Source organism: Artemia franciscana, unplaced genomic scaffold, assembly GCF_032884065.1.
Source record: "Artemia franciscana unplaced genomic scaffold, ASM3288406v1 Scaffold_2104, whole genome shotgun sequence".
Lineage (NCBI taxonomy): Eukaryota > Metazoa > Arthropoda > Branchiopoda > Anostraca > Artemiidae > Artemia > Artemia franciscana.
In genome coordinates, this window is record NW_027063116.1 from 15,191 (window position 1) to 39,999 (window position 24,809).

At 34.9% G+C, this 24,809-nt stretch overlaps 1 long non-coding RNA gene across 1 annotated transcript in view; it reads right to left on the minus strand.

Moving 5' to 3' along the window:
- Window positions 1-20,644, minus strand: part of LOC136042833 (uncharacterized) — a 29,362-nt gene extending 8,718 nt beyond the window's left edge. The window contains exon 1 of the long non-coding RNA XR_010621456.1: window positions 20,533-20,644. This is a non-coding gene — a long non-coding RNA (uncharacterized LOC136042833). The remainder of the gene's footprint in view (window positions 1-20,532) is intronic.
- Between the last annotated feature and the right edge of the window lie 4,165 nt (window positions 20,645-24,809).

Consider the following 24,809-nt stretch of genomic DNA (forward strand, 5'->3'; position numbering starts at 1 on the left):
ACAGATGTGGCTTATAAGTTTATGTAAGATTGGCTTACGTGTTTTCCTGGATAGACTATTTGCAAAGTTATTCCAGTAATTATATTTATCGTTTATTATAGCATTTTTGAGGCTAGCCTCAGGTTGTAATTTTTTAGATATGTAGTAGAAAAGGCTTTTTTTTTAGATATGATACCTTAGCTACCTTTTTGGTTTTTCATTTATTTTGGTGCTCATTTGTCCACCATGCTTTAGGAGTGTGATTTTTATTAAGTGTGATTTTAAATATTATAAGTGTGTTATTACACACTTTATTAACTGTGATATTAAGTGTGATTATAAAAGAAATCCTAAAAAGAGAAAAACTAAAAAAAAATTAAAAAAAATTAAAAAAGAAAAAACTAAAAAGAAAAAAAAAGAAAAAAAATTAAAAACCTGCAAAACTAAAAAAAGAAAAAACTGAAAAAGAAAAAAAAATATCACATGTTTGTTTTTGTATGTTTGAGGATATTATATGACGTCTGAAAAAAAAGAAGAAAATGAAAGAAAAAAACTAAAAAAGAAAAAAAGAAAAAAGAAAAACTAAAAAAAAAAAAAATAAAAAAGAAACAAAAAAACTAAAAAAGAAAAAAAGAAAAAAAATAAAAAAGGTAAAAAACAAAAAGAAAAAAGCTACAAAAACCAAAAAAAAACTACAAAAAAGAAAAACTAAAATAGGAAAAAACTTGAAAAGCTGAAAAACTAAAAAAAAAAGAAAAAAAAACAAAAAAATTAAAAAAGAAAAAGCTAAAAAAAGAAAAACCTAAGGAAAAAAAACTAAAAAAAAGAAAAAAATTAAAAAGGTAAAAACTAAAAAGAAAAAAAGTTAAAAAAGTTACAAAACTAAAAAAAGAAAAAACTAACCGTTTTCGATGGAGTATATCTTTGGACATTTTCGATTTAAATTTCTCCCATAACTCTGTAGGAGCTGAAGGAGAGTAAGTTGTTAGTATGATTCCAAACAATGCACGAATTTGACTTGGAGTTGACATTTCGCACGCGTCATTGATGCAGTTATCCCAGTGTTGTGTCATTCTCCAATAAATTCAGAGCTTGGCATGCACTACGGTAAGTGTCATGCATAGTACCGTTTACAGTTCTCAAATACTCAAAGGACGTCGGACCGGGTACATTCACCAAAAGCAGGTGTAGAAAGAAGTATTCATGTTGATTGGGGTGAATGGTGTAGAGTCTTCCTATCGTGGTATCCTTGAAGATGGTAGGTTGGCCTTCGACTGACTTACTCTGTTTTCAACGTTCAAATGATTTATTTTTAGTATTCCACGTGTAATACGAAGGCACTTAAGTATACAGCATTTTTGCAAAAGAATCATTTTGGCATAACGAAAAGAAAGCAGTTAACGTTGTATCCGGTGTTGCACGTTGCACGTTGGATTCCGAAAAATAAACATGTTGACCATTCTCTAAATGTACCACTAAGTAAACAACAGCTGGACATCGTTCATGTATGGGAAATGAAAGAATTCGCCAAAGAGCTTCATTACTGCTTATTCATCTTCCAGCCTGATATTGTGCGATTTCATCGATATCACTGATTTTGGACTGCAAGCCAAAAACTGCCATGTCACTGCCTTTGTTGACATATTTACATATGTATTTGATTGCCTTCACGGAGTTACAATATTCTACGTTTATGTGTGCATTAAATGTTTTGATAGTAAACGGGAATTTGGAACAACCCACTGGTTATCCACTTCGATGGTGGTACCGTTACGCTTCTTTATTATCGCTATCTTACCACCATCTTCAGTAGATATTCTTCTATATTGTGGGTAACCATCGTTGCCAGTAATTGTGTTGGGTACTAGAAGTCGAGGATATTGCTTTGTACACCTTCCTTTGGCTATGCATGGTGATTTTTCGTTCAGTGCACCGCGAGGTCCATGTATCATATTTTTTACCACAATACCATATAGGCCCTTACATTTTCATCAGGTATTTCAGTGGAAATCACATCATCAATTTCATTAGAAGTAATTTTATCATGTAGCCAGATTATTATTCGTGTGGCAATCCTCGTTTTTGCCATTCCACTGAGTACATCCAGCATCACACTGACCCAAAGACTTTAAGTTTTACTATGTAATTTATCAGTGAATTCAACTTTTGCCGGAAGACACGGGCCGTAATGTCATGTCTATGAACCGCCGATTGCCCTTGAAGTAAAAGCTGCTATATCTCGTCCCAAGATTGATTACATGTAAATGTAATAAATAAATATGGACGACCATAGAAACGAACATACGCAATAGCATCTTGAGCATATTCATGCATATGACGGGGACTGCCAGCATATAACGAAGGTAAAATCGTTAATCTTCCAACGTTAGTGGTATTACTGTCATTTACAACTGCATCTCGCAAATTAATTTATTGTTCAGAGCGGAGCTTAGTCTGATTCAGACGGATAAATAGCAAACGTTCTGATTCAATCTTTGCATACATATCAACGATGTATTGGTGAAACAATTAACGGCATTTTAAAATTTGATTTTCTTCATTGTGACGAATCATTAGTCTATAGGAATAATAATTCATTGCACTACATTTCTTATCCGTTTGTTTATTAGTGGATGGATCTATCAATTTATTATTAAAGTGATAGCCGTCAGCTCCATCCCAAAAAATGATAGGATATTGTAAGGCATCGTAGCATCGATGAGTTTCAGCAATTCTTACCAAATGAGCGTTTCGCTTATGAAGAATAATATCTCGAGGTAAAAACTGATCACCCACCATAACGATTGCCATTTCGTCGATAGTTGGAGCATTGTATCTACGCATGTAGCATTGTATGTTCGCCAGTAGGCGTTTTCTCAGCGGAAATAATAATTTTATGCGTATCATTAGGCATCAAATCGATAGATATTTTGAACAGATACACTAAATCATTATTTTCGTCGAAAAGAAGTTGCAATTCGGAAACGATAGTCCTTTCAACGTCGGGAAACATTTCGCAACGAGTATTCAATTCAGAATTGCTATCACTGATGAAGTACAGTTGTAAAAATTTATGATTCTCACCTGAGAATGGTAGAAGGGACCCTGCTTTATGATAAATTTGCCCTTTTACTTTGAAAGTAGGAATAAATTGATCTTGATTTTCGATTTGGGCACCAAACGACGTCATTTGGAAACATGAGTTATATTTTCTGATGTTTGATAAAAAGAACGCTTAGATTCTGACGTAGTTCCAGTAAGCAAAGTCTTCAATGGCTCTGGGGGTGCAGCCAGTTGAGGAAGTTTGACTTTTCATGAGGCACAACACATTCCCATTGTTTCACCATTAAATTTCAAGGCCTTGCAGTAGGGACAAATTTTAGACATAGTCCCGATTTGAACACATCTACTATAATCATCGACTGGGCTGTACCAGAGTGCCATGGGATAATTTTCACGTTGTTCTTGTGATTCCTCGGCACGCTTTCTTTTGGCATTATCTCTTGAAGCCACAAGCCTGTAATCACGTTGCTCTTGTGATATCTCTACACGCCTTCTTTTTTCACTTTCTCTTTTAGCAGCAAGTGTGGTTTTGCGTTGCACTGGTACTTTAGTTCCTCGACACGCCTTTGTTGACGTAAATTGCACATTCCTAATCTGGCATTATCTCTTGAAGCCGCAAGTCTGTTTTCACGTTGCTCTTGTGATTCCTCGACACGCCTTCTTTTTTTACTTTCCCTTTCAGCTGCAAGTCTGGTTTCGCGTTGCTCTGCTAGTTCTTCGATACGCCTTCGTTGAAATAAATTGGACATTCCTAATCTGGCCCTTTCTATTTGAACCAAAAGCCTGGTTTTGCTTTTTGGTAACATTCTATAACATGGACAGTTGGAAAAATCTTCACGTGCCAAGCTTGTTAAAGCTCAACAATTTATAATAAACCTCAATATTTTAAGTATCTGTTTCAAGGTTTTCGAATTACTTTAATCTATTGTCAAAATATTTCGAAATATTTATGCAATTCCCAGTTTTTTACATTTTATTTTGTTTTCTTTTTCTTCTTTATTTTTCAGACGTCATATGCAAACCCTCAACATAAAAATACGTACAACTTATTTTTATATATACATATAGAAGATATAATCTGCCATAACAGACATAGTGTAACAGACATAACACACATACAACTTATCTATCTATATATATAAAAATAAGTTGTCTGTCTGTGTGTCTGTCTGCCTGTCTGGTGACGTCATTTTTCTGTGTCGACTGACGTCATGAAGTTAGTTGTCGTCATTTTTGCTATGACGGTAACGTCATTAAAGATATTTAAGACATGCGTTCACGGAAAAATGTTTAATTGTAAAATGACTGAAGAACCTACAATGGCAACAGCCGAGGAAGCTGCTCAAAGAGTCTATGCCAAAAAACTTGCTGCTGATAGAGAAAGTAAGAAAAGAAAGCGTGCCGAGGAATCACAAGAACAGCAAGAAAACAGGCTTGCAGCTGATAGAGAAAGTAAGAAAAGAAAGCGTGCCGAGGAATCAAAAGAACAGCAAGAAAACAGGCTTGCGGCTAAAGAACGCAAAACCGCGCAGTTAGATGAAAATCCACCTGGAAAGCGAGAGTCAAAACATATCAAAACTGAAAATGATAGCGATGATGATTGGGTTTGGGATTTTGACTTAGATAAGGTCATCAATGCCTACCAGATTTAAGTTAAAAAACAAAGGTTCGGCGATATGTACTTCATAGTGACGCTGAAAAATAAAGAAGAAGAAAAAACTGAAAAAATGTGAAAAACTAAAAAAAACTAAAAAGAAAAAACACTCAAAGATAAATTACAGACCGGGACACAAATCACGACCGACACAGAGGGAATATAAATGACGGCCGGGAACCTCAAAGAAAAATTACAGACTGGGACACCCGGACACAAATCACGACCGGGAATATAAATGACGACCGGGACACAGGGACACAACTACAACGGAGGACGCCGGGGGCACAGGCGGGATATATAATTGACGACTGAGACACAGGGATTGTTTGAATAGAAATTACAGACCGGGACACCGGGACACAAATGACGACCGGGACACTGGGACACAGGGAATATAAATGACGACCGGGACACTCAAAGAGAAATTACAAACTGGGACACCAGGACACAAATGACGACCGGGACACAGGGAATATAAATGCTATTTATATGCACAGACAATGGGACAGCGAAGAATGTTGTATATTCGCATGTTTTACGTAGTTAAAAATATATATTTATATCTATCTCTATTCACAGGTGGGACACAGGGACACAGCTACAATGGCGCGTAACTAATAAGGCGCGTAACGACTTACGCGCGCGGGGGGTGGGCAGCCCACCCCTTTGAACGGAAGTCATGGCCAATTGACGAAAAAAGCCAAGACAAATTGTCCAGGTTAATTTTACCCCTTGGATGGCCGTTGTTACTGTCTCCCATTTATGCTCCATGCAAACGTGTCTTTTTACAATGACGAACTAGAGTCGTACCGGTTGGAGGTTCTCGCTGGGGAACAATCGCAGGTTGACTACAAGTTGACTTGGATGAAAATTTTCCTCTCATGCATATCACTCCACAATGCTGAACTAGAGTCAACCTGTTGAGGGTCTAACGTGTTAATTCACGGCGAGTGAGACAATATATTGTAAAATTTGACAATGAATATAAATGGAAATAAGAGTCCAATTCAAAGCCTTTGAACGGAAGTCATGGCCAATTGACGAAAAAAGCCAAGACAAATTGTCCAGGTTAATTTTACCCCTTGGATGGCCGTTGTTACTGTCTCCCATTTATGCTCCATGCGGGGGGCTTGGGGGGGAAGCGCCCCACCAACTAGGTGTTGGGGTGGCGCGAAGCGCCACCCCAACAGCTAGTATATATATAAAAATAAGTTGTCTGTCCGTTACGCCAGATTATATCTTATCTATATATAAAAATGAAACTAAACTGAAAAGCAAACTGAAACTAAAATATAGAAACTGGGAATTGCATAATTATTTCTATATATTTTGACAATATTTTAAAGTAATTCGAAAACCTTATAACAGATATTTATAATTTGAGGTTTATTATAAACTGTTGAGTGTTAGCATGCTTGGCACGTAAAATTTTTTCTAACAGTCAATGTTAGAATGAACACTGACAAATTGAAAAACATTGAAAAAGATAGAATGTTACCAAAAAGCAAAACCAGGCTTGCGGTTCAAAGAAAAAGGGCCAGATTAAGAATGTGCAATTTACGTCAATGAAGACGTGTCGAGGAACTACCAGAGCAACGCGAAACCAGACTTGCTTCTGAAAGAGAAAGTAAAAAAAGAAGGCGTGCCGAGGAATCACAAGAACAGCAAGAAAACAGGCTTGCGGCTGATAGAGAAAGTAAGAAAAGAAAGCTTGCCGAGGAATTACAAGAGCAACCTGAAAATTATCGCCTGGCATTCAGGTACAGCCCAGTCGATGTTAAAGTAGATGTGTTCAAATCGGGACTATGTCTAAAATTTGTCCCTATTGCAAGGCCTTGAAATTCAATGGTGAAACAATGGGAATGTGTTGCGCCTCAGGAAAAGTTCCTCTATTGGCTGCACCACCAGAGCCGTTGAAAACTTTGCTTACTGGAACTACGTCAGAAGCTAAGCGTTATTTTTTATCACAGATCAGAAAATATATCTCATGTTTCCAAATGACGTCGTTGGGTGCCCAAATCGAAAATCAAGATCAATTTATGCCTACTTTCAAAGTAAAAGGGCAAATTTATAATAAAGCAGGGTCCCTTCTACCATTCTCAGACGAGAATCATAGAATTTTTACAATTGTACTTCATCAGTGGTCGTTTATCAGTTTTTACCTCGAGATATTATTCTTAATAAGCGAAACGCTCAGTTGGTAAGAATTGCTGAAGCTCATTGATGCTACGATGCCCTACAATATCCTATCATTTTTTGGGATGGAGCCGACGGCTATCACTTTAATATTAAATTGATGAATCCAGCCACTAACAAAGAAATGAATAAGAAATGCAGTGCAATGCATTATTATTCCTATAGACTAATGATTCAGCAGGATGAAGAGAAATATATTTTAAAATGCCGTCAATTGTTTCACCAATATGTCGTTGATATGTATGCAAAAATTGAATCAGAACATTTGCTATATATCCGCCTGAATCAGACCAAGCTCCGCTCTGAACAATACATTCATTTGCGAGATGCAGTTGTAAATGACGGTAATACCACAAACGTTGGAAGATTAACGATTTTACCTTCGTCATATGCTGGCAGTCCCCGTCATATGCATGAATATGCTCAAGATGCTATTGTGTATGTTCGTCTCTATGGTCGTCCAGATTTATTTATTACATTTACATGTAATTAATCTTGGAACGAGATACAGCAGGTTTTACTTCAAGGACTTTCGGCGGTTCATAGACATGACATTACGGCCCGTGTGTTCCGGCAAAAGTTGAAATCACTGATAAACTACATAGTAAAACTTGAAGTGTTTGGGTCATTCCGATGCTGGATGTACTCAGTGGATTGGCAAAAACGAGGTTTGCCACACGCACATATACTAATCTGGCTAAATAATAGAATTACAAAAATAAAATCAGGTTACTTCATTGACACGCATTATATCATTTTGAGTATCCACAGCTATATTTTCCACAGCTAGTTTCCACAGCTATTTTATACTAATCTGGCTACATAATAAAATTACAAAATGAAATCAGGTTACTTCATTGACGCGCATTGACACGCATCCCTCCTCCCAAACAAAGGACTTTAGCTTACTCCAAAGAAATATTAATTGAGGCTCAGCAGTGGTTGTATAATTCATTGACACTTATTACGTCATTCTGAGTTTCTACAGCTATTTTTCTTAGATTTTCAATTAGCTTCGTGTAGCGAGAGGCTAAAATTTCTTTAAAAGTGTTTAAAATGTATAAATCCTTGGGTTTGGAAGAATTCTGATCTATCCTATACAGACGTATTTGTACATGCAGTTCGTTATCATTTTTCCAAATCCTTTTATAATTTTCGCCACAAAGCTGTTTAAATTCTAGCGTAAATTCGGGATATAACTCTGCAAATTTTAATAAGAATTCGAACGTGGCAATCGTGTTACAGAATACACTGTAATCCTTCGAATTTAAACCTTTGAACAAAATTTTCACCATCTTTTTCGCATGAACAGGACCTAAAATACACAGGGCTACTCGGTTTAAGTCAGCGAGATTAGTAGTTTCTTTATTTTGAATGCAATTACGCATCAAAATTTCAGGTTCTCTCCGGTGATGAATTTTGTTCAAGATTTTTTCAACATTTTTTCTAACATTAATTAATACCATTAATTCATAATGACAATAATAACCAGTGTATAAAACTTCCTTAAGTAACAAAATTAAAAAGGTAACAAAAAAAAACTTACTTTGAAATTTTCCAGTATTTTTCTGCTTATAATTATTACTCAGACGACAGAAATATTTTTGCAGTTTTACATCGTAAAGTTTTAACAGTTAAAAATAATCGAAAACCCACAGTTAAAATATTACAGATAAAAATACTTTGTTCATCCTCCTATACAAGATTAGGCTATTATCGTTTGCTACTACAGTTTTAGAAGAAACACAGTTTTAAAAAAATGATTCTACTATAAAAATGATTCATGTTAATTACAAAAGGTTTTAAATAAATCGATATCTTCTCAAATGAGTCATTTAACAGCTTTCTATGATGCTGCTCCAATATCTCGCTAGCTGTGGGAAAAGACAAAGAGCATGCAGAATTACCGTAGTTCAAGCAAAGTTCACCAAATACGGTTTTCGGACAAGGCGCTTGAGATAATGTACCTCCTGATTCGATCTGAATTTTTTTTAAGATTTATGGCCCTTTCTATTTCTAAGTGTTAAAAGTGATCATCTCTCACTAGTTTGAAAGCTACGGCTGCAATCCAAAAAATATTAAAATTAAAACTTAGACACCATAAATATTTTTATAATTTACATAATAATCCTTTAATTTATCATTGTCTGATAAAAAGTTAAGTGTATCTAGTATAAACTACTGCATCATCTTGTGTTATAGTATATAATCTTTCGTAATTAACAAAAATAATTTTAAGAATAGAATCATTTTTTTTACGAAAACTTTATTTTCATTTTAAGAAATTGATGAATGGCATCATATTCATGCGTTGTAACAACATTGTGCCTGAAAGGATGTACACTATTATAATGTTAACTATGATGAAATTGGTCTTCCAGTGGTAGCTGAAAATCTAGTAAGAGACGATCACGTCTTAAGTGCCCGAAAGGATGTACACTATTATAATGTTAACTATGATGAAATTGGTCTTCCAGTGGTAGCTGAAAATCTAGTAAGAGACGATCACGTCTTAAGAAATGCAAAATACCCGTAACTCCTAAAACTAGAGTCAGATAAGAAAAAAATTATTATTGGAACCATCCTTTCTAAACCTGTTCAATATCCCTATATATGTCTTTTGAAAAGAGCCTACTCTTCCCGAATCACAATAATATGTTTATGCTCTCATAACTATAACTTGAAGTGTCAATATAGGGATGAGGTGGGGGATTATCTGACTCCCCTTTTGGTTTTCTATTCTGGGGAAGTTATAGGAGGGTACATCTTTTATTGAAACTTCCTGGGAGATGTTTATTTTAGGTATTTCTGATAATATTTTTCTTCTCTCCCTCATTAGAGTGGGCATTATCTTGTTTTATTAAATCACTCAGCTTAAACTTATGAAATTACGTTAGTAAAATGCTGATTTTGCCATTTATTAGAGGACAGATAAGGTCTATACCCTTACTTATGGATGAACTCCTCTTTTACGAGGGCGACTGCAGCTGGGTAGAAGAAGCGGGGGCCTCATTATCTTATGAAAATTGCTCGTGGGCATCAAATTCAGGTCGAAATTGGATTTGATATTATCAGTTCTTACTCTAAGAAAAGGGAAATCCCCCTTTTTTGATGCAAACCCAATGTTCTTTTTTTAAAGATTCTTATAAATGAACCAGTCCCTAGTAAAGCCAATAGTTATATAATTCATTTAAGGGCACCCTCATTTCATTCGAAAAAATACTACTGCAACAAGAATGAAGGAAAAGAATATAATAAGGTAGGTTCTCAGGATAGATATGTTTAAAAATACTATGGGCAGGAGAAGGGTGAGCTCTATTTATAAAATAAGAATAATCAGAGTGATAACAAAAAATCGAATGGAAAAGGGGGTACGAGAGGAATTTAGAGGATCAAACCAGCATTCAAATGGGGAACCTTTTTCACGATCTAGAGTTTTCTTATTAAGAAGAACTCCTAGGGTCAGCTTAATAAAAACAAGTATTAAAATTATCAATCAAATTAAAATGTAGGATGTAGGTCTTTCCCTTGTAGGATCCCTAGATTAGAAATCAAGTATTATCTTTATGCTAGAAAGATTCTATTCTCTGCATCAGGAGATAGAAAGATAAAGAAATATCCACACAACGTCAACACAGTGTCAATAGTAAGCTGCAGTTTCAAATCCGAAGTGATAATGTGGTGAAAAATAAAACGTAACATGACGTAAGATATAGATTGTACAAAAATAGCACCAATGAGCACATTTAAGCTATTAAAACCTGTTGCTTAAAAAGATGTCGATCCATAGATTCTATCTGCTATAGTAAAAGAAGCTTTCATATACTCTAATCCTTGGAGGGATGAGAAGTATAAGCCCAGTATTACAGAAATTAAGAGTCCCTAGAGACATTGATCAAAATTGTTCTCTATTAATGCATGGCAAACTCAAGTTACAGTAAATCCTGAAGCCAAAAGGCTACTTGCAATAAGTAGGGAGACCTGAAACGGACTAAATCTCTCTACCCCAGTTGTATGCCATAAAGCTCCAACTTCAATATTTGGTGACAGGCTTCTATGAAAAAATGCTCAAAAGAAAGAGACAAAAAAGAAGAAATTTTTGGAAATGATGAAAAGAATATTCCCCATCGTAAACCGAAACCAACGTTTGTTGAGTGTATCCCTTGAAATGTAGCCTCTCGTGAAACATCTCGTCGCCATTCATACGAGACAAATATAATTGTGATCCATCCCATTGAGAATGGTACGCTATTAAAAGAGAGAAATCATTTGACTAGTCCTGAAGTTATTACAAAGGCTCCCATGCCCGTAACTAATGGCCAATGACGAATTCAGATCAAATACTGAAAAGAGATTTACTATCATGTACAATTCAAATAAATAGTCTGGTTGGAGAATTCCTTAGAAGAAGAAACCCAATATGGTTGATAAAGGAAGAAAACTATAATAATAAGAGCTCATAGATAAATTATAGAAACAAGGAAGATTAGAACTCAAGGGAGCATTATTATTTGAGGAATAATCCTTGTTTCTTAAAGTTAAAGTTAAAGCCACCAGTTTCTTAAAGTTGACAACTTTATAATTATTATTAAACTAAGTTTCTATTCCATAGGGGGTATTTACCATAAGAGAGCTTAAGAGGCTACCACTCGACCTTCAGCCACCCAATGAGATCTGTAACTCAAGTCACTTTAGAAAGTCTCTATCTCCAGCAGCTTCAATTACAATAGGTATAAAACTATATCCAGGGCCACAAATTTCAAAACATTGACCATAAAACAGTCCAGTCATATTCACTAGAAGTCTAAGTTGATTAAGTCGACCTGGGACTTCAACAATCTTTATACCTAGAGATGGCACGGCTCATGTCAGGCTCTTACACAGCCAAAGACCAATTGTCATTAACATTATTATTGTTTCGTAGGTTGTTGTTTACAGGGCAGGTTCCTCTAGTAAGTTTAGAAACCATCAAATTCTTTAGGTTTCAATAGTACTAACTAGATTAATTAAGAACGGACTAATAGGGCATCTAATTCTAATTAGACTAAGCAGATTTCACTCTTGTTAGTGATATTTTTGTGCTAGACCTCCTCTATTCATCTAAAATACTTGCTCTAGCACCTTGTAAGACCGTGAATACTGGCACAAGATGATCCCCCTTTCCCATTCTTAATACCTAACAAATAGATAATAATACAAATTACTGCACCTCCAATCTGAAACGATATCGAATATGAATCGTAGAAAAAGTGGATAGAATAAACACTTTTAGTGCTGAATCTAAAGATGAAGGGCCATCGATGCTAGCTAACATTATTATGAGAATAAAGGTAAATGATATAAAAACAAAATAATACCTGCTGATTTGCTTACCAAGTCAAGGATATCTGACAATCAGACTAATGATTAAAATGTAGAGGGATCATTATAAAAAATTACTGAAAGCAGCTGGCCCAGCAAATCTCTTAGATTAAATTATTTTTTATTAAAATAACTTCGAAAGACTTCGACTTCGAAGAAACGACTTCGTGAGGAAGCAGAATTAAAGAAAAGAATATCATTGCGGTAGACAGGTTATCAGTTTGCACTGACGAAATCCTATTTGTCGATGCTTCCTCGCAAACACAGTTTCTATTTGTTGTCTTCCACAAGGAAGGCTTCGTAATGGTCCCATTTCTTTTGTGCATCTTGACGTTATTACTGCTATTAGAATATGCATCTTTTTTGTTGTTATTTGATTATAATTGAACATTTTAAAAGTAAACATTTGGAAAATTCACAACACTCTTGCTATTGCTTTCCTATTTGCAAATCCTTGGGAGGTTCTTTGAGATTAATGCTGGTTAGCTGCAGCTAGACTAGTAGCAGGAGCATCACTACTGCCGTCATTAAGATTCTAGGAATAGCAAGTACAAAGTATAAGATAAGCTGTAAGAATACGAAATAATAAAGTGTTACTTAGTCGCGCCACCCCAACAGCTAGTTGGTGGGGCACTTCGTGCCCCCCCAAGCCCCCCCCCACGCGCGTAAGTCGTTACGCGCCATATTAGTTACGCGCCATTGTAGTTGTGTCCCTGTGTCCCATCTGTGAATATAGATAGATTTATATATGTGTTTCAAACTACGTAAAAATTGCGAATATACAACATTCTTGGCTTTCCCATTGTCTGTGCATATACAAAGCCGTATATACTAATAATGACGTCATATGCAAACGCTCTTTTTACAAACAAACAAACATGCATACACACAACTCGTTTTTATATAGATAGATACAATACAAATTAACTGCGTAAAACTTGCGAATATTGTATTAAAATTGTCACTGCATATAAATAGATTGTCAGGTTTTCCAACCCTCGAACATGCAACGTACAATTGTCCATGGGAAAAACAATCAGTATTAAGATCTATACCACATTTTTCTAATGATTGACCTTGAGCTTTGTTAATGGTGATTGCAAATGCTAATCGAATTGGGAATTGCATTATTTTAAATTGAAAAGGCACATCCGTTGGAATCATGGGAATGCAAGAAATAAGAACAGCCTCACCCTCAAAAGGCCCTGTCAAGATTGTGGCCTCTATTAGGTTTTCCATTGTTTTTTTTACGGCAAGTCACGTGCCATTGCAAAGCTTTGGTGGGTTGAAATTTCTTAAAAGTATTATTGTTACGCCTATTTTTAGTTGTAGCACGTGTGGTGGAAACCCTGAAAGATCCACAGAATTTAAAAATTCAGATGGATAATTAACCGCTTCATTTGGTTCCAAAACTGTGTCGACTGACTTGTGAAGGACTGCCTGGTCTCGAATCTTGGTCAAAACAATATTGTTGATTTCGTGTACGTCTATATTTTTGGGTGCGAGAATCGCTCTTTCACTTAGCCATTTATTATTTTTATAATTTTTTAGAATATTCGGAAATACTTTTTCAATCAATTCATTTTTGGACGTCACTAAATTACAGAAATCAGCAGGTAGTTGTATTTCGATGGTGGAACCGTTACGCTTCTTTATTATTGCTGTTTTACCGCCATCTTCAGTAGATCTTCTTCTATATTGTGGGTAACCATCATTGCCAGTAATTGTGTTGGATACTAAAAGTCGAGGATATTGCTTTGTGCACCTTCCTTTGGCCATGCATGGTGAATTTTCGTTCAGTGCACCGCAAGGTCCATGTATCATATTTTTTACAATAATATCATGTAACCCCTTATCGACATTTTCATCAGGTATTTCAGCGGAAATCACATCATCAGTTTCGTTCGAAGTAATTTTCTTATGTAGCCAGATTAGTATATGTGCGTGTGGCAAACCTCGTTTTTGCCATTCCACTGAGTACATCCAGCATCGCACTGACCCAAACACTTCAAGCTTTACTATGTCGTTTATCAGCGATTTCAACTTTTACCGGAAGACACGGGCCGTAATGTCATGTCTATGAACCGCCGATTGTCCTTGAAGTAGAAGCTACAGTATCTCGTCCCAAGATTTATTACATGTAAATGTAATAAATAAATCTGGACGACCATAGAGACGAACATACGCAATAGCATCTTGAGCATATTCATGCATATGACGGGGACTGCCAGCATATGACGAAGGTAAAATTGTTAATCTTCCAACATTTTTGGTATTACCGTCATTTATAACTGCATCTCGCAAATGAATGTATTGTTCAGAGCGGAGCTTGGTCTGATTCAGGCGGATATATAGCAAACGTTCTGATTCAATTTTAGCATACATATCAACGACGAATTGGTGAAACAATTCACGGCATTTTAAAATATTATTTTCTTTATCCTGCCGAATCATTAGTCTATAAGAATAATAATGCATTGCACTGCATTTCTTATTCATTTCTTTGTTAGTGGCTGGATTCATCAATTTAATATTAAAGTGATAGAGACGGCAATATCTTTCAGGCTTAAACAAAATTAATCGAATTACGTACATTGTCATTACGTAAGACTCACGTGAGCGTCACCACTACTTAGCACCCGTGTCTGGGCCCTCCTCAGTTACAAACGCGGGTTCTCCAGGGGTCGTGGCCTCTAACATATCTTGCAAGATTGCGTCATTCTCAGTTACAACCAGGACATTCCCAACTTGACTAGCGGGCCCTTTATATTATTGATTATTTTAGTTCCTATTCACCTATAAAATTTTAAATCTTAAAGGAATTATTATCTGTTTGTTAGGTCTTGAGAACAAAAAATAGGGGGATCATCTTGTGCCAGCATCCGCGGTCATACAAGGCCCTAGAGCAAAAATTTTAGATGAATAGAGGAGGTCTAGCACAAAAATATCACCAACAAGAGTGAAATCTGCATTTATCTCCTATTTTTTGGGTAGAGCACTTTTTAGATGGTCAGACCACTAGAATTAAATTCCCTATTAGTCCAGTCTTAATTAACCTGGTTAGTACTATTGAAACCTAAAGAATTTTGCGGTTTCTAAACTTACTAGAGGAACCTACCTCGTATTCGACAACCCAGGAAATAATGTTAATGTTAATGAAAATTGGTCATTGGTCATTTGATCATGTAAGAACCTGACATGAGGCGTGCAATCTCTAGGTATAGAGATGGTTGAAGGCCCAGGTTGACTTAATCAATCTAAACTTCTAGTGAATATGCCTGGATTGTTTTATGGTGAATGTTCTAAAATTTTTGGCCCTGGACATAGTATTATACTTATTGTAATTGAAGCTGCTGGAGAAAGAGACTTTCTAAAGTGACTTGAGTTACAGATCTCATTAGGTGGCTGAAGGTCAAGCAGTAGCCTCTTAAGCTTTCTTATAATAATTACCCCCTGTGAAATAGAGACTTAGTTTAATAATAAACATAAAGTTGTCAACTGTAAGAAACCAGTGGCAGTCTCTCATTCCTCAAATAATACCGCTCCCTTGAGTTCTAGTCTTCCTTGTCTCTATAATTCTTCTATGAACTCTCATGACAATAATTTTCTTTCTTTATCAAAAACATTTAGTTGTTTCTCCTAAGGGCTTCGCCAACCAGACTGTTTATTTGAATTGAAAATGATAGCAAATATCTTTTCAGTATTTGATCCGACTTCCACTTTTTTATGTAACTGATTAAGAATATTAACTCTGATCTTATTTATGATCATGTCTTTTTTTACTGATCCCCTCGCGGCCTCAAATTTTAGCTAAAAGGATTCTGATTGGGCAAAATCGGGAGATGTCTCTCCTTATTGGGCCGGCTAGATTCGGTGCTATTATCCTAGTTATTGCACTTTTTTATTTGTTTTGTTTAATAATATTATTGGGTTATATCCCTATATTTCTACTGCTACCAGATATTTTACGGTTACTTTAAGACTTGCAGTTCCTCTCTTGTATTATGTATGCTTAGGTCGAGGAAACTCTAAATACTTTAGCTCATATTTTACCACTAGGAGCTTAAGCACCTCTTATACCTTCCATAGTCGTAATTGAAATCATTAGAAATATGATTCGACTATTACACTCTTTGTGCGACTTGCAGTTAATATGATTGCCGGCCATCTCCTCTTAGCTCTTCTAGGGATTTAATATACCCTAGAAAGTATTTATATTACTGCGGTTATAATATTTTAACAAGTTGTTTTATTAATGTTAGAATTTTCAGTGGCTATTATTCAGTCTTACGTTTTTATAACTTTAATGACTGTCTTCGCAATAGAATAATGAATCAATTAAATCACCCCTATCTTTTGGTTAACGTTAGACATTGGTCATTAGCTACGGGAATGGGGGCCTTTGTAATAACTTCAGGACTAGTCAAATGATTTCACTCTTTTAATTGCGTACCATTCTCAATAGGATTGATTACTATCATATTTGTCTCGTATCAATGGTGACGAGATGTTTCACGAAAGGCTAGTTTTCAAGGGATACACTCAACAAACGTTGGATTTGGTTTACGATGGGGAATGTTTCTTTTTATCATTTCCAAAGCTTTCTAAATTTTTGTCTCTTTCTTTTGAGCATTTTTTCATAGAAGTTTGTCACCAAATATTGAAGTTGGAGCCTTATGGCCTCCAACTGGAGTAGAGTGGTTTAGTCCGTTACAGGTCCCCCTACTTAATTCAAGTATCCTTCTGGCTTCAGTATTTACTGTAACTTGAGCTCGACATGCATTAACAGAGAATAATTTCGATCGATGTCTCCAGGGACTCTTAATTACTGTAATACTGAGCTTATACTTCTCATTCCACCAAGGATTAGAGTATATGTAAGCTTCTTTTAGTATAGCAGATAGAATCTATGGATCTACATTCTTTTTAGCGACAGGTTTTAATGGCTTGTATGTGCTTATTCGTACTATTTTTTTAACAATCTATATCTTACGTCATGATAAGTTTTATTTTTCACCACAACATCACTTTGGATTTGAAACTGCAACTTGGTATTCACACTTTGTTGACATTGTGTGGATAGCTCTCTATCTTTCATCTCCTGAAGAGAAAAATAGACTCTTTCTAGTATAGATATATACTTGACTTCCAATCAAAGGGATCCTATTAGGGAAAGAAAATTATTTTAATTTCATTAAGAATTTTAATAGTTGTTTTTATTATGCTGACCCTAGGAGTTCTTCTTAATAATAAATATCTCTAGATCGTGAAAAAGGTGTCCCCATTTGAATGCGGGTTTGATCCTTTAAATTGCTCTCTCGCCCCCTTTTCCATTTGATTTTTTGCTATCAGTCTAATTTTTCTTATTTTTGATATGGAGCTCACCCATCTCCTGCCCATAGTATTTTAAACAATTCCCACCTGAGAACCTACCTAATTATCGTCTTTTCTTTCATTCTTGTTGCAGTAGTATTTTACGAATGAAATCAGGGTGCCCTTAGATGAATTATATAACTATTGCCTTTACTAGGGACTGGTTCATTTAGAAGAATATTTTAAAAAGTACATTGGGTTTGCATCCTAAAAGAGGGATATCCCTTTTCTTAGAGTCAGAATTGCTGATATCAAATCTAATTTCGACCTAAATTTAGGCCTCTTGGCCCTCATTCGTTAGCAGAAGCTAATAAATAGCGCTTCATTGTTAATGAAGAGAAACGGATACCCCCTGCTAAGAAAGAGAAAGAAGGATGGTAGCAGCTAACTCTTCAACCGGGTAGTTAAGTTCTACTCAATGCCTGTTTATGTAGTATATTAAATAAAATGCATTTTCAACGCATAGATAGACAGATGTCTCTTAAATATTTCCATGAATCAGCCATCCCAATATCTTCAGTTTTGTGCTCTTGTTAAGCTATGGAAATTATAAAAATAGTTTAAATAACAGAGAGCCTAAGATAAGCACCTTGTACGGGGAGGACATTAAAAACGAATTTAAAGATGATGCCTATGAGCTATTTTCATAAATTAATGAGACCCCGCTTCTTCTACCCAACCGCAGTAACCCTCGTAAAAGAGCAGTTAACCCATAGCTAAGGGTTAGAACCTGTCTATCCTGTAATAAATAGCGAAATCAGCATTTTACTTACTTAACTTCTTAAGTTTAAGCTGAATGATTTGAAAAAATAAGGTATTGCAACCCCCACTCTAATGAGGGAGAGAAGAAAAATCTTATCAGTAATACCTAAATAATTCTTACATCTCCCAGGAAGCATCAATAATAGATATAACCTCTCATAACATCCCCAGAATTGAAAACAAAAAGGGAAGTCAGATAATCCCCCTCCTCATCCCTGTATTGACACTTTAAGTTATAGATATAAGATTATTAACATATTATTGCGATTCTAGTGGAGTAGGGTCTTTTCAGAAGACATGTATAGGGGTATTGAACTGGTTTGGAAAGGATGGTTCCAATAGTAATTTTTTTTTTTTTTGATCTGACTCTAGTTTTAGGAGTTACGGGTATTTTGTATTTCTGAAGACGCGATTTTCTCTTACTAGATTTCCAGCTACCGCTGGAAGCCGAATTTCATCACAGTTAACATTATAATATTGTACATTCTTTTAGGCACAATTTTGTTACAATCTACGAGTATGATGCCATTCATCAATTTTTTTAAATGAAAATAAAGTTTTAGTAAAAAAAAATGATTCTATTCTTAAAATTATTTTTGTTAATTATGATAGGTTATACTATAATACAAGATGATGCACTAGTTTATACTAGACAAACTCAATTTTTGACCATAAATGATAAATTAAAGGATTATTATGTAAATTGTAAAGATATTTATGGTGTCTAAGTTATAATTTTAATATTTTCTGGGTTAGAGCAGTAGCTTGCAAACTAGTGAGAGATGATCACTTCCAACACTTAGAAATGAAATGAGCCATAAATCTTAAAACAGTGTCAGATTGAACCAGGAGGTACACTATCACAACCACTTTTCTGAAAACCCTATTTGGGAAACTTTGCTTGAACTACAGTGTTCTGCATTAATGGTATCTCTTTTTTTCCCACAGCTAGCAAGATATTGGAACATCACAGAGAGCTGTTTAATGGCTCATTTGAGAAGATATCGATATATTTAAAAACTTCTTGTAATTAACACAAATTATTATTAAAGTAGAATCATTTTTTTTAAACTGTGTTTCTTCCAAAACTATAGTAGCAAACAATAATAGCCTAATCTTGTATAGGATGATGAAAAAGTTATTTTATTCTGCAATGTTTTAACTGTGAGTTTTTGATTATTTTTAAATGTAAAACTTTCTGTAAAAATTTTTAATTGTCTGAGTAATAATTCCAAGCAGAAGAATACCGGAAAATTTCAAAGTAAGTTTTTTTCTTTTGTTACGGTTTTACTACTCTACTTAATAATAATTGATGCATTTGTTTTTAATTTAAAAAAGCCTAAAATGACATGTTTTAACAAAATTTTGAATGCTATTTCAATCATTCTTGGCTCTAGAAAAATAAGAGAGGGAATAAATGGTGTTAGACAAAAGTGAATCGTAATGAGAATGTTGAAGAAATTTTGAACAAAATTCTTGACCGGCCCGAACATGAAATATACCTACGAAGATGCATCCACAAAAATGATGCGACAAACTTATATGATATGAAATTAGCAGGTGTTTGTGCAATGTGTCAAATTGATGCCAAAACAATGGCCAAAATTCTTTTTAAAGGATTAAAATCCAATAATTACAAAACGTTTGCCAACACATTTACAGTTTTTCTTTTTCTACTACAATATTCAACTGAGAAACGGTACCACATAGTGTCTTGAACTCCTATCCTTCAAATTTGGAAGAGTGCATTATTGCCACTGCGCTGAGGTAACTTAACCGGTATGTCGAAGGAACAGCCCATTGATTAATCCGATTGAACACGCCCAGGTGGTCTCGATTCAAAGTAGAAGAACGCTTTAAAATTTTGTCTGTCCTGCTGCTACAAGCCAAGCTGAAAAGCCCCAAAGAAGAAGTCGAATACCTGACAAGCCCGATCTAAGCTTAAACCTGTGGAAAAAAATGAAACATATTTGAAGAAAATCCCATTTCAGTATCAAACTGAAGGGTACCCTAATTTCAGTCAAAATGAACTATGAAAAACCCCCTTCAACTCAAGTTAGGTTACAAATCAATCATCATGAATAGTTAGGTAAGACAAGGTTAGCAAAAGCTGAATAAGGGAAAAATAAATAAGAATTTACCTGAACAGGAGTTGACTTGCATTGGGTGGAATCGAATACAGGATAACTTGGAGAGGGCTAAGCATAAGGGGGTTTGAGCTGAATGGACGGTGTGTAAAGGAAAATCATAACTGTGATGAATAGATTTTACTGTAGCATATATTTCAGAAGATAAAAATGGAAATTTAGCTGTATCTCTCAGTACCATTTCTTTGGTAAATAAAAAAAAAGTCTAAATTGCCGCTTATTAAAGGACCTTCATTAATAACAGAAGTTAATAAATAATGCTATTAAATTTACGAACATCCCAATTTGAACATCCAGATTGCCATACACAAAAAAAAACACAAACCTATGATTTTAAACTTTAACACAAAACCTAATTAAAATGATTTTAAAAGATAATTTGGATATGAAAAATATAGATGCTGCAGGTATTTTCAAACATACTACTAAGACAACTAAGTGCGTAGCTATTAGAAGTGAGTACATTGTGAATTCTGTGACAAAGTATCCACTTCGAATCCCCGTCCTGACCATTTTTTTTGAAACTTCTAAAAAGACGCTGGTGTTATCAATTTTCTTTGAGACGCAGGTACCTGTTACTTTATAGGGGATCGATTTCGAAGACGTATAGGTCGTTGCTATGATAATTACTTGAAAAACCTGCAAGAGCCAGGAAAAAACCTTCAGGGCCATCTTAAGAAGGAAACCTTCAAGACACCGTGTCCCTAGCAAGCAATTCCAGCAGGGCCCCAAGCGAGCTATTCCACTTAAGCCCTAACAATTAATCCCATCGAGGGCCTAATATCCAATTCCAATGTGATTCCTAGCAGCCAATTTCAACGGGTCCCTAGTGAGAAATTACACCAGGGGTCCTAGTGAGCCGTTCCACGGGTGTTAAGTAATGTTGACGCTAATTTGAGTTTTACGTAATAATTGTGCACGTGTAGGATGTTGCATAATACTTTAATTTCTTCTGAAGAATATCGTTTTTCTTTCAAGATGATTTTTTCTTCGATACTTTTGTTCTTTTTGTACATACATATACATTAATAAAAACCATTTGAAAATCATGAAATCACAGAAAAAGCAATTAAAATTCAACAAACGGAAAAAAAAAACGAAAAAAAAGCTGACATAGGATAAAGTATAAGCACAAAACATGAAATAAAGAAAAGCGGGGTACCCTAAGTAACCAATTTTAGAGATGGAGGGTCGTTATTAGAGGTAAAAGTAAGTCAAAGTAAGAGATATGTCTGAGAGGTCTTTTTGAAAATGCCTTATTTCTAAGGCATTTTCTAATGCCGCACATGGTATTAACTTATTTCTAATGCTGCACAAGGTATTTAACAATTCCTGGCATGATTTCAATAATAGCACACTCAACTTTGGTAATGCTTGATAATATTTTGATAGTACCCGACACAAATTTGATAGCATCATTCTAGATTTGATAGAACCGGATAGGATTGCTATTATATCTCACAAGACTTGAAAATGCAAGATTTTTAGTATTTAAAATGATTTAGTAATATCATATGAAAATTTGATAAAGAATATGTAAGGTTTTTGATAGTATTTGACATGGCTTTGATAATCTCGATAGTCTCATACATGAGTTTGGTAATACTTGGAAAGATTTTCATAACCTTGGTAATGACATAAACGATTTCATCGCACTTCGTTAAATTTGGTAATAGCAAACACGATTTAAATAGCATCATGTCAGATTTGATGATATCAGGCACGTTTTGATATTACCAGAAAAGTATTTGGTTAATATCATGTAGATTTTTCAAAATAGAGTTCATGATTTTGTTAATAACTTGCAAGATTTTGATAATACTATGTAAAGTTTTGATAATATCATATAGAATTTGCATTATACCATGTGTCATTTTGATTATTTAGCTCAAGATATTTTATAATTTCAGGCCTGATTTTGGTAATATCACACAAAATTAAGGTAATACTTAATAATATTTTGGTACTACTAGATAAGATTTTGCTAGTATCATTCTATATTTCGATAATAGCTTGTAAGATTTAGGTAATAAGGGAAAAGAATGTCATAATATCTTACAAGACTCACAACAAAAATGCAAGACAAGGTTTTGTATTATTTAAACATGATTTGGTGATATCATGCAAGACGTCGCTAATGTCAGGTAAGGTCTTGATAATATTTGAAAATATTTTTATAATCTTGATAATAGCAGACATTATTTTAGTAGCTCTATAATCAGTTTTGTCAATATGTAACATGATTTTGATAGCACCATACTAGATTTTGGTAATGGCAGACACGTTATGATTTTAGCTGTAAGTATTTTGTTAATGTCATTTAAGATTTTGATAATACCATGCAATATTTTTTTAATAACTAGCAAGATTCTGATAATATCCTGTAAGGTTTTGACATGTCCATAGAGAATTTCAATTATATAACTCGAGATTTTAATATTGTATCGCAAGATGGTTGATAATGTTGGAGAGGATATTTATAGTTCCACATATCATTTGGGTAATACTTGGCAATATTTTGATAATCTTGATAATCTGATAACGTGAATGGCTTTCAGTTTTAATTCTGTGTTTGCACAATTCGAGTGGTTCAGTGGCTAAATCAGTCAAATTCATGAAAGACAACTTCATAGGAAGCTTTGTTTTAGATGTTCTTTTTACTCGCTATTTAGAATTGATTCATTTTGAATGGCTTTTAGGTTGAACTGAAATACAGTGGTTGTAAACTTCGGATGACTCCTTGACAAAATCAGTTAAGTCCATCAAATAAGAGATCTAAAGCCGAGCTGGCCAGCCAAGACAAAAAACAAAGAAATTAATATAAAGATGACAAACGGGTCTTTGGCCGAAAATCTTTGGTTTGTGAAGGTTCCCCGAGAAAAAAATAGCTAAAAGAAGAAAAATAGTATTCAAGAAAAAACACCTTGAAAGAAAAATAAAATTCTAAAGAAAAATATTTTAAAGTATTATGCAACATCCCAGGCGTACATTGTCATTACGTAAGACTCACGTGAGCGTCGTCAATACTTAGCACCCGTGTCTGTGCCCTCCTTAGTTACAAACGGGGGTTCTCCAGGGGCCGTGGCCTCTAACATGTCATGCAAGATTGCGTCATTCCCAGTTACAACCGGGATATTCCCAACTTGACTAGCGGGCCCTTTATATTATTGATTATTTTAGTTCCTATTCAAAAATCAAATTTTTAAATCCTAAAGGAATTATTATCTATTTGTTAGGTCTTGAGAACAAAAATAGGGGGATCATCTTGTGCCAGCATCCGCGGTCATACAAGGCCCTAGAGTAAAATTTTTAGATGAATAGAGGAGGTCTAGCACAAAAATATCACCAACATGAGTGAAATCTGCATTTATCTCCTATTTTTTGGGTAGAGCACTTTTTAGATGGTCAGACCACTAGAATTAAATACCCTATTAGTCCAGTCTTAATTAACCTGGTTAGTACAATTGAAACCTAAAGAATTTGGCGGTTTCTAAACTTACTTGAGGAGCCTACCTCGTATTCGACAACCCACGAAATAATGTTAATGTTAATGAAAATTGGTCATTGGTCATTCGATCATGTAAGAACGTGACAGGAGGTGTGCAATCTCTAGGTGTGGAGATGGTTGAAGGCCCAGGTTGACTTAATCAATCGAAACTTCTAGTGAATATGCCTGTTTTATGGTGAATGTTCTAAAATTTTTGGCCCTGAAACATAGTTTTATACTTATTGTAATTGAGGCTGCTGGAGAAAGAGACTTTCTAAAGTGACTTGAGTTACAGATCTCATTAGGTGGCTGAAGGTCAAGCAGTAGCCTCTTAAGCTCTCTTATGGTAATTACTCCTTGTGGAATAGAGACTTAGTTTAATAGTAAACAAAAAGTTGTCAACTGTAAGAAACCGGTGGCAGTCTGTCATTCCTCAAATAATACCGCTCCCTTGAGTTCTAATCTTCCTTGTCTCTATAATTCTTCTATAAGCTCATGACTATAATTTTCTGCCTTTATCAACCAAATTTAGTTGTTTCTTCTAAGGGATTCTCCAGTCAGACTATTTATTTGAATTGAAAATGATAGCAAATATCTTTTCAGTATTTGATCCGACTTCCACTTTTTTATGTAACTGATTAAGAATATTAACTCTGATTTTATTTATGATCATATATTTTTTCACTGATCCCCTCGCGGCCCCATATTTTAGCTAAAAGTATTCTGATAGGGCAAAATCAGGAGATGTCTCTCCTTATAGGGCCGGCTAGATTCAGTGCTATTA